Below are 16,586 nucleotides of genomic sequence, written 5' to 3'. Positions count from 1 at the left end.
GTTATCCTCCGTCATAAAATATAAAAATGATAGTTATTAACTGCCATCGAAAATAAATAATGACAGTCACAACTTGTCATAAAATGTAAACTGTGATAGTTATTAACTGTCATCGTAGCTAAATAATGACAGTTATAATCTATCATAAAATATTTCATTCGTGACATTTATTATATGTCATAAAAACCGCATTTCGTGACAGTTTTTTACAACAATCATAAAATACTTTCCATGACTCCCATATCAATGACTGCAAAAAACTGTCATGAAAACCTTTAATGATAGCATTTAACTGTCATTATAGACCATTTTTCTACTAGTGATAATTTAATAATGTCCTATGTTTGACATATAATTCATTTTTTTTAACGCAATAATATAATATTTATAGCTGTAATATTGAATTATAATATAGTATTTATAGCTATAATATTAAGCTATAATATAGTATTTACAGTTGTACTATTAAACTATAATAATGCTATTTAATTGTTTTTAATTATTATAATAACCTTTTGATACCATTTCATTTCTGGCTATATAAATCTTTCTATAGCTTTAACTTAGGGCTATGAAAGAGGTAAACTTTTTCTCAAAAATAATTTTTGAATTAATTAGCTTTTGATAAATTTTAGTTCAACGACACAACTTTAGTTAAATCTACACATATAAATACTTCATAGTACAATGAATACTAATAACTTCCATTCATAATGTATTAAAATTACAAAAAATAAAGTAGTCAATAATTTACTTAACTAATGTTGCGGTCTAAATTATACCAAGGTATATAAAGTATTTAGTAAATATATCAACCACACAAATTAACCCTCAAAATACAAACAAAGTTCTTCATAAGTGTTCCAAGATTATATAAGCTGCCTGTCATCGTTGGTTCTTTAGTCCTCTAGTTAAGACTCCATTTCATTCACCTACATAAATTTATAAAACATATATCAATGTATGACTATGTCACACCCCCTCCCGGACTACCTGCTACCTTAGACCAAAAGATGGTGTGAAGCCGACGAACAACGCTTTTCTGTACCTGTATCTGTCGACTCTGCTTAAAACTTTCATGTGATGAACTTGCCAATCTAGTATATAAACTATTATACATACAACAAAACACAGCGAATCCTAGGCTAGTCAAACACAGCTAGTCAAACACATACATGAAGTGTACCTCAAAATTTATCGATTTCACGAGTAAACCTAAAGACACCTTAATCAAAATATAACAAACAGAATTTACACAACTACAGCTCCTAAAGCTTATACAAACTGTGGAGTATCTATAACATACAAGGGTGTATATACATCACAACACAACAGACTCTATGCCCAACTCAAAACACGTACTGGCAATCGATAATGAAGCTTCCGCAGACTAAGCCAGTCTATCAGGCACCGGGAACTCGATCTCTACCTGGAAAATGGGTAAAACATTTTGGAAAGGGTGAGCTATGAAGCTCAGTGAGTGACTCAGTTTAAAACTATGAATTTAAAGATAAGAGCACGTGAAAACTTTACACATATAAATGTGTTTATACAAGTCGTAAATGTAAATGTGTAGTAGTAAGAATAGCTGCCTTAAATACTCAGCATGTTCATCATTGAAATCTAGCAAGCCATATCAAGTATATCGAAGCATTTTAACTAACATGAAGAATCTACGTTGTGTAGGGTACACCTAGTACAACAACGTTTACAAGCACTACGATGTAGTGGGGCCCGCCCAGCACTCCCATCGTCTTTGTCCTAGTGGGGCCCGCCCAGCACTCACGATAGCATCGTTGTTAGGGAGTACACTCAACGTCAACAACGGAATCTAACAAGTGTGCACACGGTAATCTCTAGCCTTAGGCTCAAGATCTCAGTCATGTAGTTAATGAAATTTTCATAAATCATCTTAAAATATTAAAACATGCCTGCTTATAAATTTTACACAAAGCTCGAACTTTACTCAGCTCTTTCGTGGAAAATTGTAGTTCTTAAAACAAAACTTCATACTAATTCATGCTTTGCTTAAAATATTGTGGTTTAAATACTTTCCAAACATTTAATATCTACGTGCTAGCATAAATTTCTTTAAAAAATCTAGTCTCCAAATGTATACTTGAAAATAGTCATGAAATTCAAATACCTTTCATGGCTTTGTAAATAAACATTTATCGCATTCAATCATAATAACAGTTATGGAAAATATTTCAAAGTTGGTTTTGTCACTCACAGTCTTGGGCTAGATCCTTGGTCTATAAGCTCGGTTTAATTCTTCTCGGCCTGCCAACAACCCAACCGAGTATTAAAACTCTAAACATTCTGGTTTCCTAAAGATATACATAACATGTCGCACCAAAGATGACGCTCACGAAAACAAAGCTTAAGAAATAAAATCCTATTTCAACAATTCTCTAAAATTTCCAGATTTCTAACATAAACTTCAAAGGACTATAACTTTCTCAATACTTAACCACTATGAGTGTTCTTTATATCAAAATCTTCATTTTGAGATCCTCTAAAACTTACCTGAAGACATATAAATCCGATTCCCCGTGCATAAACACATATAACCATCAAAACAGAACCACTTCCAGAATCGCGCGCACACGACCTCTTTAACTTGCCCCTACAATTTAACTGATTTTTAGTCATTTTGGGTTTACAATATCTTCATGAAAGTTGTAGAAAATTGAATAAGCTTTCCAACCATATCAAATATAGATTCTAACTCTACCGATACACTCTGAAATACAAGAAAAACCAGAGACCTCCTAATTTCGAGTGAAAACCAACTGCCCTGTTTTCTTCATCAAAAAGCACCAAATGAATATCCGAATTTGCTCCAACGTTCTTCATAAAGTTTGTTTAAAAATGAGTTTACTTTCAGTAAATGTAAATCTCACCTCTTAATTCCTTTTGAAGAGTTTAAACTGAATTAAAAACCAATGATGTGCAGAATGAACTAAAATTCAGCCATGGATACACTTTGCTTGAGTTCTCCTCCTCTTCTTCAACCTCAAAATTCTAGTAAAATTTCTCTTCTTCTTCCAAACTCTCTCTTAGAAGTTCTCTACAAATTGAAGAAGGAAAAAAAAATGGAAGTTGGATGTCTTCAAAATTCTTGGCGGTGAAGGGAAGAGAAGAAGAAGAAGAAAGAAAAAATGAAATTTTCTTCTCCTTTTCTTCTTGTTATCCTTTCTTTTCTTTCTTTTCTTTAATTTATTTAATAAAACTATTTAATATATATATATATATATATATATACACTTAATTTCCATTTTCTTTTTTTTTCCACATTTAAAGAAATTAAACCAAGAAAATATCGGGTTTACAGATTATGTAGACACCAATAATAATGGATATTAATTAAACAAGTATAGAAAATCTTAAACAAATTTAAACAAAAAAAAAAAAATTAGAATTAGATAACATACCATTGGTCACTTTATCAGATGACCATGCAATTGTACTTCCTAAAGCTTTATCAATACATGCCTCCATAAATATGCATTCAGTTTCTTTCTACATCAACTCATACTCTAAGAGCACGTGGACCAATAGGAACATGATAAACAAGAGCAACTGGATCATTAGAAAACCATCTTCCTTCAGTAGCAATATCTCCCGAGCCATACCAATCTAATAACTTGCACTTAATTTGACTGTTGTTATTGATACTTTGTCAAAAGATAAATATGAGAAACTAGAATAAGAAAATAATGACATCATAAACAATTTTCGTTCTATTACAAATAAATTTACCGATGGAGAAGACATTGGCAAAGTTCGAGGAATATTTAAATAAGATGACATAAGTGCTTTCATTTCTATCATTTCGTCTTTCATTGCTTTCATTTCTATCATTTCTTCCTTTGTCTTCAAATATTCTTTTTCAAGAACCTTATACTTGTGATCTTGTTGAGACAAAGTGATACTTTTAAACAAGTCACATCAAACCCAAATCCTCTTACATGACCATAGTCGGCGCCAAGAACTTTACTCAAAGCATCATCAACCACGTTTGTTGTTGAAATTGTCGTCTCGGTCTCAGTTTTTCCAATGCGTTCCTAGCGACAAGCAATATATAAACACAATATTCCAGAGCAACAAAAAACATCCAACAAGCAAACCAACAAAGTACAATATCCTAACCACTTTCAAACAGAAAGAAGATTGTAAAGTCTAAGACCATCTTACTTTCACATACTATACACATATGTAATTAAAAACATTCAACAAGAGCAACAAGAAACATCCAATAATAATGCATAAAGACTTAATCTCAACCCACCTCGCCCACAATCTCAAACTTAGTACTCTATGATTCACCGTAACTACTTCAACAAAGTACAATATGTCAGCCACTTTCACTAAGATAGTTATGTATTTTTTATAGACTTAATACAACTCATAATAAATCCTAATTAGAGCAATTACATCACTAATTCACTAACTCTTGTGAACATTTCAATATATGTAGTACACAAGCTTTTACATTTCAACTTGTCGTTAATAAGCAGGATATTTCATCAACTTAAGGATGGATATATAGAACTGAATACATAAAATTCTAGGAAATAGATTTATCAAATACCTTAATTTGTCATCGACAAAGTCCATTTTTGTTCCTATTTCGTGCATCAGAACCTTTGGATCAATCCGTATTTTCACATTTTTTTATCCTCAACCAGTTCATCAAACTTCCTTTTCTCATCTAAAATATTTGAAAAAGAAAATTATTAAATGAAATATTGCAATCTTAAAGTATTTCAAAAGATAGAGATCGTAGTCAATTTATGCCAAATAAAGATAAACGATGAATCCTATTTCTTGCATAAAGAAAATGTTAATGATAATGTGATAAAAAAAAATCAGGTAATGCCAAGTTAGAAAACTCTCCAATAATGAGCAACTCCATAAATAACTGAATTGTAAATATTGTTAACTGAGAAGATAGTCATATTAAATAAGCATAGGCAATAAAAATTCCCAAGGCACACAGAGAGTATAAAATCTCAAATTTCAACCATCAAACATGTTAATAACTATTCTCTTCAAGCTGACCCATGGAGGATTGCTAACCATTTAACTTCTAAGTGAACAGAAATAGCACTTTGGTCTAATAACATTATAGTTAACCATAGCAGAAGGGAGAGACAAAGATTCTCAAGTAAATTTAATCGATACCAAATCCTGCTATGTTCTCACGATAGCCAACATACACCACAATCTAAATGGTGCTTGATGGAAGCAAATATTCACCATACATTTTGATGGACTGTGCATTTAGTTTAACATTCTGATATATCAATAACACAATAGGTAAAGGACTTCTTAGGTAAAGGACACAACAAAGAAGATTTCAAGCGAGCCGATTCAAATTTGACAAGACTGGAACAAAAAGAGTTTTGAAAATGCATTGATTCCTCTCAAACCATAACTTTGATAGAATAGATTTAATAGAACTTATCCATAAACAAAAGGCCTTTGAACTCCTTCTTGATCCATTCACCGATTAATTATTTCTCAAGCTATTAGAAAAATACTGATGTTTAAATATCTCAAAGAGAGCAAACCAAATATGCCTTGCATTGGTGAACTCGAATAATAGACGAATGAGAGATTACCCTGCCCTTAAGAAAAGGGGACAAACCAACGGCAGAAGAATATGCTTGGAAACATTTTATGCAAAATATCTAGTGAACTAACGCTTCCATTTAGCATTACCTAGATCAAAATGTTAATCTTTCTCTCTAGCGCTTTGATTTCCAAATTGCTGCATAAAGAGTTTTATCCATAGAAGAGGATGTCAAAGCAATGAACACCCCAAAGATCAACATTGATCATCTTCCAATGAAGTGCTGGAAGCCAAAGAGAGGTAAGATAATAAGTTCTAAAAAAAAAACCAAAGAAAAGGACACAGATCGTAAACCCACTTAGCAACAAACACAAGTCTCTAATGTTTCTATAGTAGAAGTCCGAAAATTCGAAAGAATCTCTCTAGACCATACGAAATGCAAAGACTACAAAAGAAGTAAAAGAATTCCTATTCTCACATAATCCTTCGATAAAATTACCAACCTCCTATATCTAAAACCAACCATGGTCATATCCATTCGAAAGAGAAAAAGCCAGCCACATTAACATTCTACTCAATTTTCATTTTCTTTGAGATAAATAATGTTTAATACCTCGAGAAAACCAAATCTACAGAAGCTAAAAACAAGGAGAGACTTGATGAACAAAAATTCCTAATGTTTAATAATCTGACTAATCCTCCATGATTCAGCAAAAAAAAATGATGGCACTAAAGAACCTAGCATCGTCAATACAGCCTTTAAAAGCCCTAAAAACATAGAAATCACGAAACTTTACCCAAGATCAATCGTCAACACAACGAAACACAATTTTAGGAAAAATGCAAAATCACTAGCGCAAGTAACAAATTTCAAAACAAAGTAAAAGTAAAAAAATAGAAAAGTAAGAGGAACCTGGTTCTTATGGTTCTAAGAAGTGACGGTGGACAGAGACAATGTTGGACGATAGAGAGACGACAAACAGAGAGTTGTCTTTGGTTGAACGACAACCATGATTGGAAGGTAACGTAGTCATCGTTTAAGGGTGGGTTACGTTTTGGTGTGGGTGTCACTGAAAAAGGAGACAACGACAAACATACAGAGAGTGACGAAGTGACGGAAGACAGAGACAATGTTGGACGATAGAGAGACGATGAACTGAGAGTTGTCATTAGTTGAGCGGCATCCGTGAGAGGGAGGTATCGCCAGGCAATTTAAGTGGGTTACGTTTCACCGTGGGTATAATCGTGAAAAAGGAGAGGGAGAGTCATAAAAAGAAGGAGAGGAAGGCTTCAAAATTTTGTCGGCCTAATTATTTTTTTTATTTTCCACTTTTTTCTTTTTAATAGTCCAATTTAAAATGGGCTATCTTCATAGGCTAGCTATTAAAACCCTTATTTCTTGTAGTGAATATTGAAAAGGAATTTGATATTTATAGCTATTGTTGAACCATTGAGAGTAATATCATCTAATCTAAATTGTGGTACTTTAAATAATGGAACTTTTTGTATGGCCCACACTAGTTGAAAAGGTTTTTCCATTATAAATAGACCGAACTATCACCAACATTACACAAATTTTTTAAATTTCAATAATTACACATAAAATTATGACACAAAATAGTTAGGGAGTTTTATACAATATGTCACTTATTATAAAAACCTTTCAATCTTGCACTCTTTATTATTGCTTAAAAAAAAGATAATTACAGTTTGGGTAACAATATATTTAGGAATAATAATTAAGTGTATAGTAACATTTATACAGAATTGTAAATATAAATCTTGTGAAATCGACAAGTAAAGAATACAAAAATAAAAAGATAAAATAATAGAGAAAATTGACACAAAGATCTATGTGCCTTACTAACAATGTGTTAGCTACTTCTAGGGGTAGAGGGAGAATAACTTATGAGAGAGAATGTTAAAAATTTTGATTTACAAAACTATGCCACAAATGTTACAGTGGAAAAGGAAACTAATTAAATAAATAATTAAACATCGGTTAATTTTCATAAATATAGCAAAACACCAAATATTTACGACTCGTATAATAAAATCAAAAAGCCCATAAAGTCGGTAGAAATTTTTCATAAATTCTAGATTTGTTCTTGATATTTCAGAGGATTTTCCACTTCTCTTTCTTCTTCTTCTTTACGATTTATTCATCTTCTATTTCAGATTTCTTCAACTTCTCATCAAGATTTTCTTTCTTATATTTTTATTCATCTTCTTTTTCTTTCTTTCTTTCACTATAAAGATCTAGGCATTCCCGACCTCGTAGTGCGTCGGTCCAAATAGCAACATGAATCGGCCAAGGCTATCCTGACGTTAAAAACTTCGTCAGCAAGAACGTTCAAAGTACTATGTTGGGTTAACTTTTCCCGACATGCTAAAGGGATGACTTCAGAATAACATCATCCTCAATGCAGTCCATGCCGATGTGTGACTGATGTTGATAATGGAGTACACCCGACGTCGCCTTCGTGCGTCGAGAATAATGGAATCTCAATGCGATGTCGGGGGAACCCCTTCCCCGATGTAGTATCTGTGTCGGGATAAATACTGTTGTTAAAATTATTTAAAAGGAGTACATTAAAAGAAAAAACTACATCTATCTCCTAAAACCTCACGGATGCTAAAAAAAATTTCTAAACCTACAAATGATATAAAAGTACACAAATTAAAAGTTGAAAATACGTACCTCAAGCATGTTCACGATCCTCTCTATGCCCGACTCATCTCCTCGATCATCTTCCTCATCTCTTCCATTCATCGTACATTTTCTTCCATTTTTCGAGCAGTCTCTTCCATTTATTGGTCATGCTTTGTCATTTTTTGGTCACGCTCCTCTTTCCTTATTCGGTGTTCTTCAATTCGGCGGTTAGCGTTTTCAAGGCTAGCCTTAAGTTCGCTAAACTCTTTGGAGTGCATCTCATAAGAAGAAGAAGAACTAGATGCAGTACTCTTCCGAGACTTGGGCTTGGGGTCCTAACCAAGACCTTTTGAATAGCCCAGTCTCGCTTATCTAACATGGTCTCACATATCTTGTCTCTAGAGAGTGGTTGCGAACCCTTTGGGGTGGGCTGAGACTGGAGCACCAACATTCAATTCTGCACCATATAAGGTGTAAGTTGTGAGATGATAATTAAAAGTAGAAAGTACAATAAAAAGTTTCATAAAACTTACATCGCATTCACTAATGCCTGTGAAAGGAACTCGCCAGTCCTACTGGCTTGTATTTCTTTGAACAACTCGACACGGTTCATTGGACGACCGCGTTCTTCAGCTAGATCGTGTTGTCGTTGAAGGAAACGACTTCGATTCGCTTCTACGATTATAAGGCTGCTTTGCTCTAGCAAGCCTTGTTGACCCTTGATTGCTCCTACATTCAAAGAATCAAAATGTTACATCCAAACAATAAAATTGAAGTAGTATGAAGTAAAAGTAGACGATATAAATCACTTGGAATTGGCGGGTCATGTAATGATCGCAAAGAAAGTGTCAATCTTCCACGTGATTCATTAATCTTGGCTATGGGGTTTGCACATACTTCTTTAGAATCGTTGAACTGCTTGAAATTTCAGTGGTTGTCTCCCTTGAATTCCGTCCACGTGTTGAGCATTTGATACTTAACAAAACGAGTAAGTGCTCAATCACCGAAATTCAGCTCAAACCAGTGCTACAAAAGATAAATACATAAGGATTAGTTTTCTACATATGTAGGTTAAACATATATGTTGAGTAATTTACAAACTTACTTGCAGGTCGCCCTCGATGATGTCGATGTACTATGGAGTTACATCGGCTCACTTGAGGGCATTAATTGGAAATGTGTTTTGCGTTAACACACTGATGGCGTAGCTGAACCGAACGGTATGTGGCGAGATGGGTTTGTCCCCTCTTAAAGTGATCAATATGGGGATCTTCCCATGTTACTGTACATACAGCTCCAACTCCAAGTTTCGAAAGTGCTAACATCTCTTTGGAGTGGAATTGGGAGTAGGTAGAGGGGCATCTACGAAAAAAGAACACTATCAGAAACTACGAAAAAAGAACGGATGTTTTAATATCTCTAACAACATGTCGAAGGACTTAGCTTGTTATTCCAACCGTTGATAACCTTTACATGCATGATTTTAACCAAAAAAATCAGAGAGGAAAATTCAAAACAACCGGAGTATAACTCACTACGTGCTTCATTCAAGAAGTCATAAAATATGTTTGTTGTCTCTTGTTCTACATCTAACCCACTATTCAACCGCACGTCATTCTCTAAACCTTCCTCCGTTTCTTCTACGTATTCAATTGAAGCTTGCAGATCATGAAGCATACCCAACATTTCATTTTCTTCAGAAAAAGGATTACTGCTAGTTCCTTCATCAAAAGGGTTACTACTGATAGTTCCTTCATCAAATCTTTGTATACCTCTATTCAAGTTCACGTTCTCTCCATGATTCACAATGGTTAATAGATGTTGCTCCAAACCCTCTAATGAGTCCCAATTTGAGTTCATACATCTCTTGCATGGACTCCTTGTTCGTCTGTAATTATTGACGTGATACTTTGCAAGGTCAAAAAATTGGGACACTCCCTCTCTTTACCCAATCGAGAACTTATTCCTAAGTTTCATCCAACCCTTAACCATCGTTAAAAACCCTAAAACATAAATAGGTTTGATTAGTCTTATATTTCTCCTCTCAAATGCTCCAACTTACTCGAACTTACTCAATGAATACACTATACTCGATCTCCCAACTTTCACTAAATTTAAGTTTAAAACTACCTCACACTTCCAACATACTTCATTAAAAGCTATCTAAGTATCCCCAAACTACTAACAAATTAGAAACTAATTTTGACATAAAAAAGCTACCATAATTGCAGGATAGCCATAAAACAAATCAACTACAATTACTTCAACCTTTTTACAAGCTACCTACTTCCAACAAACAAAACAATAAAGAACATGCAAACAATTTCAATTCAAATTCAACGTCAAATTCAAATTCAAATTCAAATTCAAATTAAATTAAATATCAAATTAAATCTCAAATTCAAATTAAATCACAATCTCAAATTCAATTTCAAATTTAATAAACAACTTTTCAATTCAATATAATCCCCCTCAAATTCAATATAACCCCCACAAATCTCAACACATTCAAATTATTTATAAATGATCTCAAATTCAATCTTAGCGTCAATCTTAAATCCTAAAAACAATTGAAATTCAATACTAAAATCTAAAACTAATTCAAATCTAAATCTAAATCCTAAAAGTATTTCAAAATCTAAATTCTAAAACAAATCTAAAAACTAATTAAAAAAAAAACAAAAACAAAAACAAAAACAACAAAGAAAATGAAAACAATTTCAATAAACACTATCAAAACATACATTTTTTAATTAAAAAAAACACAGAAAACAAACTTTGATTGGGAGCGGTGGCAGACAAATAGGATGACGAGGGAGGACGGCCAGCAGCGACAATGACGAACAGCTGACGATAGATGGCTGACGACAATCTCTCCCTCTTTCTCTCTCTCGACAGTCCCTCTTCCTCTCTTTTATTTACATTTTGTGTTCTTTAAACACAAAAATGAAATATATAGGGCATTTTTCGATGCACCTCGAAATCGTCGAAAAACTTAACTTTTCCCAACGCCATAAATTGAAACATCAAGGATAATGTCAACCAATCCTAACGTTTCACTAATGGTGTCAGTATTGGTTGAGACTATCCCCGACGCCATGCAAGGACGTCGAGAAAAATTAAATAATTAAATTATTATTTAATTTGTTGACGATGTCAACATAGACGTCGAGGATAGTTAGAAACATCAGGGAAAGTTAAACAATTAAATAAATTGTTTACTTTTGTCGACATTTGTTTCTATAGTGTCGGATAAACTTCAAAATAACTTTTTAAAAAAAAAAATTGGTTAAGCATTACTTACGTCTAAATTAAGACGACGGGATAGCTCCCCTTTACCGATGTTTCTTTTCAAGCATCGGGAATGGTAGGACATTCCCGACATGATTTGTGGCGTCGAAAATCTTCCAATTTCTTGTACTGTTTCTTCATTTTCTGTTTCTTTCTTACAGTTTCTCTTCCAGAATATGAAAATCGTTCAAATATCATTTTGATATGATCTAAACGATCGCTTGCCTAGTCAACACATTAACATGATCGTTTAGCATGACCAACACGATCGTTTAGATTTGAAGCATCTTTTCCATTGTTAAAAAGAACTACATGATCATGTATCATTTCCTACACGATTGCGTATCATGATCGTTTAGAAGAAGAACTACACGAAGTATTTTTTCCATCGTTAAGAAGAACTATGTGATCATGTATCATTTCCTACACTATCGAGTATCATGATTGTTTAGAAGGAGAATTACATGCGTGTGTGTGGCTGGTGTTGATGCTACCTACACGACTGTTTACCATGCATTTTCCTACATGATCGTGTCGTGTAACATTTTTTACACGATCGACTATCATGATCGTTTAAAAGAATAATTACACGTGTGCATGTGATTGGTGTTGATATTACCCACACGATCATGTATCATTTCTTACACGATCGCATATCAGGATCATTTAGAAGAAGAATTACATGCGTTCATGTGGTCGATTAATCGCGTGCTGACTAGAACATTTTTTGTATTTCACATTGTGGGTCTGTAGGCTTATTTTTTTTTGTTTTCAAAATTGTTCTATATGGTATAAATATTTTATCGGTTTATTATATTTTTGAAAAAATCCCTTAAACATCTCCTAAACTAATATTGATTACAAGGCATTTCAAGAAAAAAAAAAAACAAATCATCTCTTAAACTACTTATGATAAAAATTTAAAGTATTACAACAAATCTCCATCTGAAATTTCCTAAACCAATCTGATTAGGATTAAAGACACATTCCAATAATAACAAAATCTATTAGTGTGATAAACTTTATTAACGATAGACATTACTAGTGATATGATCTATCAGTAATAGATTTTGAAAACTAAATCTAAATTTTGTGATATTTACAAATTCTTTTACATTGTGCAACATTTACGACTGATCCCATTGTACCATACAATTACACAATACATATCATATTAATACTCTACATATTATATTCAACAATGATTTTGAAAGGCTTTCTTTGACAAACATTAAGTGGTTGTTATAGTCTTACAAGAAAACTTAATAAATAAGAAAATTAATCCAAAATATAACATCGGCATGTGAAACCTTATACAATTATATATGTGTAAACGTGACCGTAAACAAAATTCAATATTATATAGTATAACACTAAGTTTAATTAGAAAAAAAAAGACATTCTCATATAGTAAAATAAACAAAAATATCTATAAAATATAGTCATGTGTGGATCGGTAATATTGATAAACACTAATTTAAGTACATTAGTAGCTATCACCTTTTATTATCGATAGAATTTAAATTTTTGCTACATATATGTAGATATTTTTAATTCTATGATTTACAATAACTTTAACAATTTTCTTTTTAATCCTTTTTCAAATTTCATTGGAATGAGAAAAAGAAAAATTAGTATCAAAATTTTTTATCAAAACTGCGAACTTATTTCAAAATATTGAAATTTCGACATTATTATAATTATATGTTTGACCAAATTAGTACTCTATCGGTCTATTGTTAATTATGAAATAAGTACCAATTAGGATACCATTAGAAGTTTTGAAGGATAAGAGAAGAGAAAAAACAACACACATATCAGTAGACAGAGACTAGAAATTAATAAAGATAATGAAGCATAATTGCTTTATTTATTTCATTTAATTTTGTTAAAGTTTGCATATTGTTGGGTAGAGTACATGACAGTCCAGCTTTAGTTTCCATTCTCAGGAAGCACAGCTTCAAACTCTAAGAGAAGCACTGCAGCCCGATTATTAAAAAAGACTTTAGCTTTGTACGTCCAAATAATTCCACATGAGTTTTTAGCTGATAAGACAAGAGTGTAAACTATTCGAAAACCCCTTCGTCCTCGTTCCAACCCATTTATCACCTTCACAAACTCCAGATTTTCTCCTGTACTTATTTCATTATGCTTCCTCACTGCAAACCTTCCAAATCCTTGTATCTCCTCGCTATCAACATCCTTAATTGGCACCTGGGGCTCAACGCAAGGAAGTTCAACATCCGGAGAACTCATCGCTAATACCAAGATAGAGATATATATTTTGTTGTAAAAGTGGTTTTGCTTTAGAGTAATGGGAAGGAGTTGGATATTATTTATAGGTGTTGAGTTGTTGAACCTTACAAATGGATAATCTTTGAAATAGTTAATGGAAAGGAATATGGTTTAATTTGTAGACCTACATGAATTAAATAAGGATATTAATAGGGTACGTGTTGTTGAAGCTTTGAAAATTAGCTCTTTCTATTGAAAAAGAAAAACATAGCTACCTCTTTCTATTGAAGTAAGTTGGTGAATAAAAATATAAATGTGAAGAAAATACATCTATAAATTATAAGGATATTTGCTTACCCATGTTGAGAATATGGAAAACTTCAACTAGGAAGTCTACTGCTCACACCGACAGATTTAGCATAGGCCCGGGGCTCTAGCCTCCTCAACTTTATTGTCTTTATATAATATATATAAAGATACTACTAAATTATTAATGATTTATCTCAGTGGTTACTCCCCTTTCTACTATGTTCAAATTCTATCTGCCACTGTGCTCATCAATAATAATTTCATCAATAATAATTTTGATATTTTTACTGTTATCCATGACAATTCCTCTATCATAAATCTCATAATTAACTTTGTTATAATTAAGTATTAAAATCTGACAGTTGATTAATTTCAGAAGGTCATAATTTTTGTTATAAAAGAAATTGAGTTGAGGTTGAAAATAGGTTTCAACATTTTATGTGCTTAGATAATGAAGGAGATATACTATAACTGTCAATCAAATAATATTTTATTAAAATAAGTTCATAAATAACAAAATAAATTTAAAACAAATAATGGTTAAAACTCTTCAAAATAAATGAGATAGTTGCAGGTGTTGGATAAGTCTAACTCCAACTTTCCAACTAGGAGGGTTAATATATAATACTTTATCCCATTTAAAATTCTACTACTAGTTATATATCAATTGTTGAAAATGACAATTCTAATGAAATTCATTCATGGATCAAGTATAATATGAAATCAACCCAAATGTAGTTGGATTGTTTTTATTTATGTATTTATTTAAATTTATTTATTTTTGTCAAATTTACATCAACTTTTACTTTTAAGAGTAAAATGTATATTTGATTGAATAGTTAAAATTACTTAAAATAAATATATTTTATTTATTAAATATTATATATATTTTCCCAATTTCTTTGTTTGTTATGTCTCATTTTTACAATAAATTAGAAAAAAAGATAGTTCAAAACTAAAATAAGCAGGTAGATTTGAAACTATTTAGGAAAATAATATAGAAAAATGAACCAAAAGATTTTCAAAATCTAGCTAAATTTCATATCTATCACAGAAGTCTACCGATATCTATTACTGATACATCTAAAATTTTACTATATTTTGTAAATATTTTTAATAATTTTATCATTTAATTAAGCCATATAAAATGAATCGGTTTTTGTTTTCGATTTTAGGAGTTTTCTTGTTTAGTAGGGTGGGAGATTGAGATATGAGAATTGGAAGAACAACGTTTCATTCTTTCACCTTCTTCTAACCAATCAAAATACGTTTGTTTCTCACCTCCTAATTTTCATATCTCAAACTTTGGTACTTTCTTAGTGTCTTCAAACCCACATCTAGGAGAAATATTTTGCAGATCAATCAATTACGAAAAAGGGAATAATGGAGCTAGAGCCAGAAAAAAAAGATTAAGGGTATATTTGGATTGTATTTTCAAGTTATTAGATTTAAAAATAAGTTGTTTTGAAAAATAGATCATGTGTTTGGAAAACCGCTAAAAATAAATTTTGAAAAGATGAATTTATAGAATAATATTGTTTTGGATAAACACCAAAAACTAACTTTTATAAAAATAAATTTTGTGTGTTTAATGGTTAATTAATGTCTTTAATTTGTATGAAACAATCCAACTTACACCTTCAACTATCTCACCAACCAATCTTCGACAATCATCTCTGTTAATTATCGTCGACCAACTTTCTTTCACCGTTTTTCGTGGCCGTTACCTACAACTTTTGTTGGTCATTTTTCTGTGACTGTTGTTGGCTTATTTTTGTCAATTGTTTTATGGTAACCATTCACAGTCAACTTTTGTCAATTGTTTTTCTATGACTGTTATTGGTCAACTACCAACAACTATTTTTTTGTGATTGTCATCATTTGACTTCCAATGACCATGTTGCCAATCTCTGATTATCATTTTACAGTGAATGTCTCCGACCACCTCAAACCACCATCCTCGATGATCGTTGTCGAATTTCTATCAAAATCTCCAAGAACAAATTATATATAATTTACCCTATTACAAATCAAACAAATTTTTACCTAAAAACACTTCTGAAAAAAAATGTTGCCAAACACACGTGTGTTTTTTTTTTTCAAAAAATTTTTAGGAAGTCCGTTTAAATGAAAATTCATCTTTTAGAAAACATTTTTTTTTAAAGTTATTACAAACAAGCTTTAATTAACGTTGAACGTGTGGGAAGCAAAATTCAAGGTATGTTTTAACCAAATTACTAAATTGGTTAAATATTTATACGAAATACTTTTATTTTGTCATTTATTCCAATACTTTTAAAAGTTTGGAATATTACACCTAAACTTTTTAAAATACTCATAAAGTAGAATTTTTTTTAGACCTGTGGACTAAAGTTGAGATATTTGATAATGAAGTTGTGAAACATAGTAAAAACGATTTAAACCTTTCTCCACCTATATATATTTCATCAAAGATTCTCTCTCTCTTTTATTTTCTTTTCACATCCTACTCCTAGAGTAAACTCTAATGAAGCTATA

General features: G+C 31.8%; 1 long non-coding RNA gene across 2 annotated transcripts; it reads right to left on the bottom strand.

Moving 5' to 3' along the window:
- Positions 1–724: 724 nt before the first annotated feature.
- LOC127150966 (uncharacterized) lies at positions 725–3,180 on the bottom strand. 2 transcript variants are annotated; one of them, XR_007823623.1, is made up of 4 exons: positions 2,907–3,180; positions 2,530–2,800; positions 2,234–2,283; positions 725–1,429 (listed from the first exon to the last, which is right to left on the bottom strand). It is a non-coding gene; the product is annotated as an uncharacterized LOC127150966 (long non-coding RNA). The 2 variants fall into 2 exon arrangements; XR_007823622.1 differs by having other exon boundaries at positions 2,530–3,180.
- Between the last annotated feature and the right edge of the window lie 13,406 nt (positions 3,181–16,586).

Source organism: Cucumis melo, chromosome 9 (assembly GCF_025177605.1).
Source record: "Cucumis melo cultivar AY chromosome 9, USDA_Cmelo_AY_1.0, whole genome shotgun sequence".
NCBI lineage: Eukaryota > Viridiplantae > Streptophyta > Magnoliopsida > Cucurbitales > Cucurbitaceae > Cucumis > Cucumis melo.
This window is presented reverse-complemented; position numbering and strand designations above follow the sequence as displayed.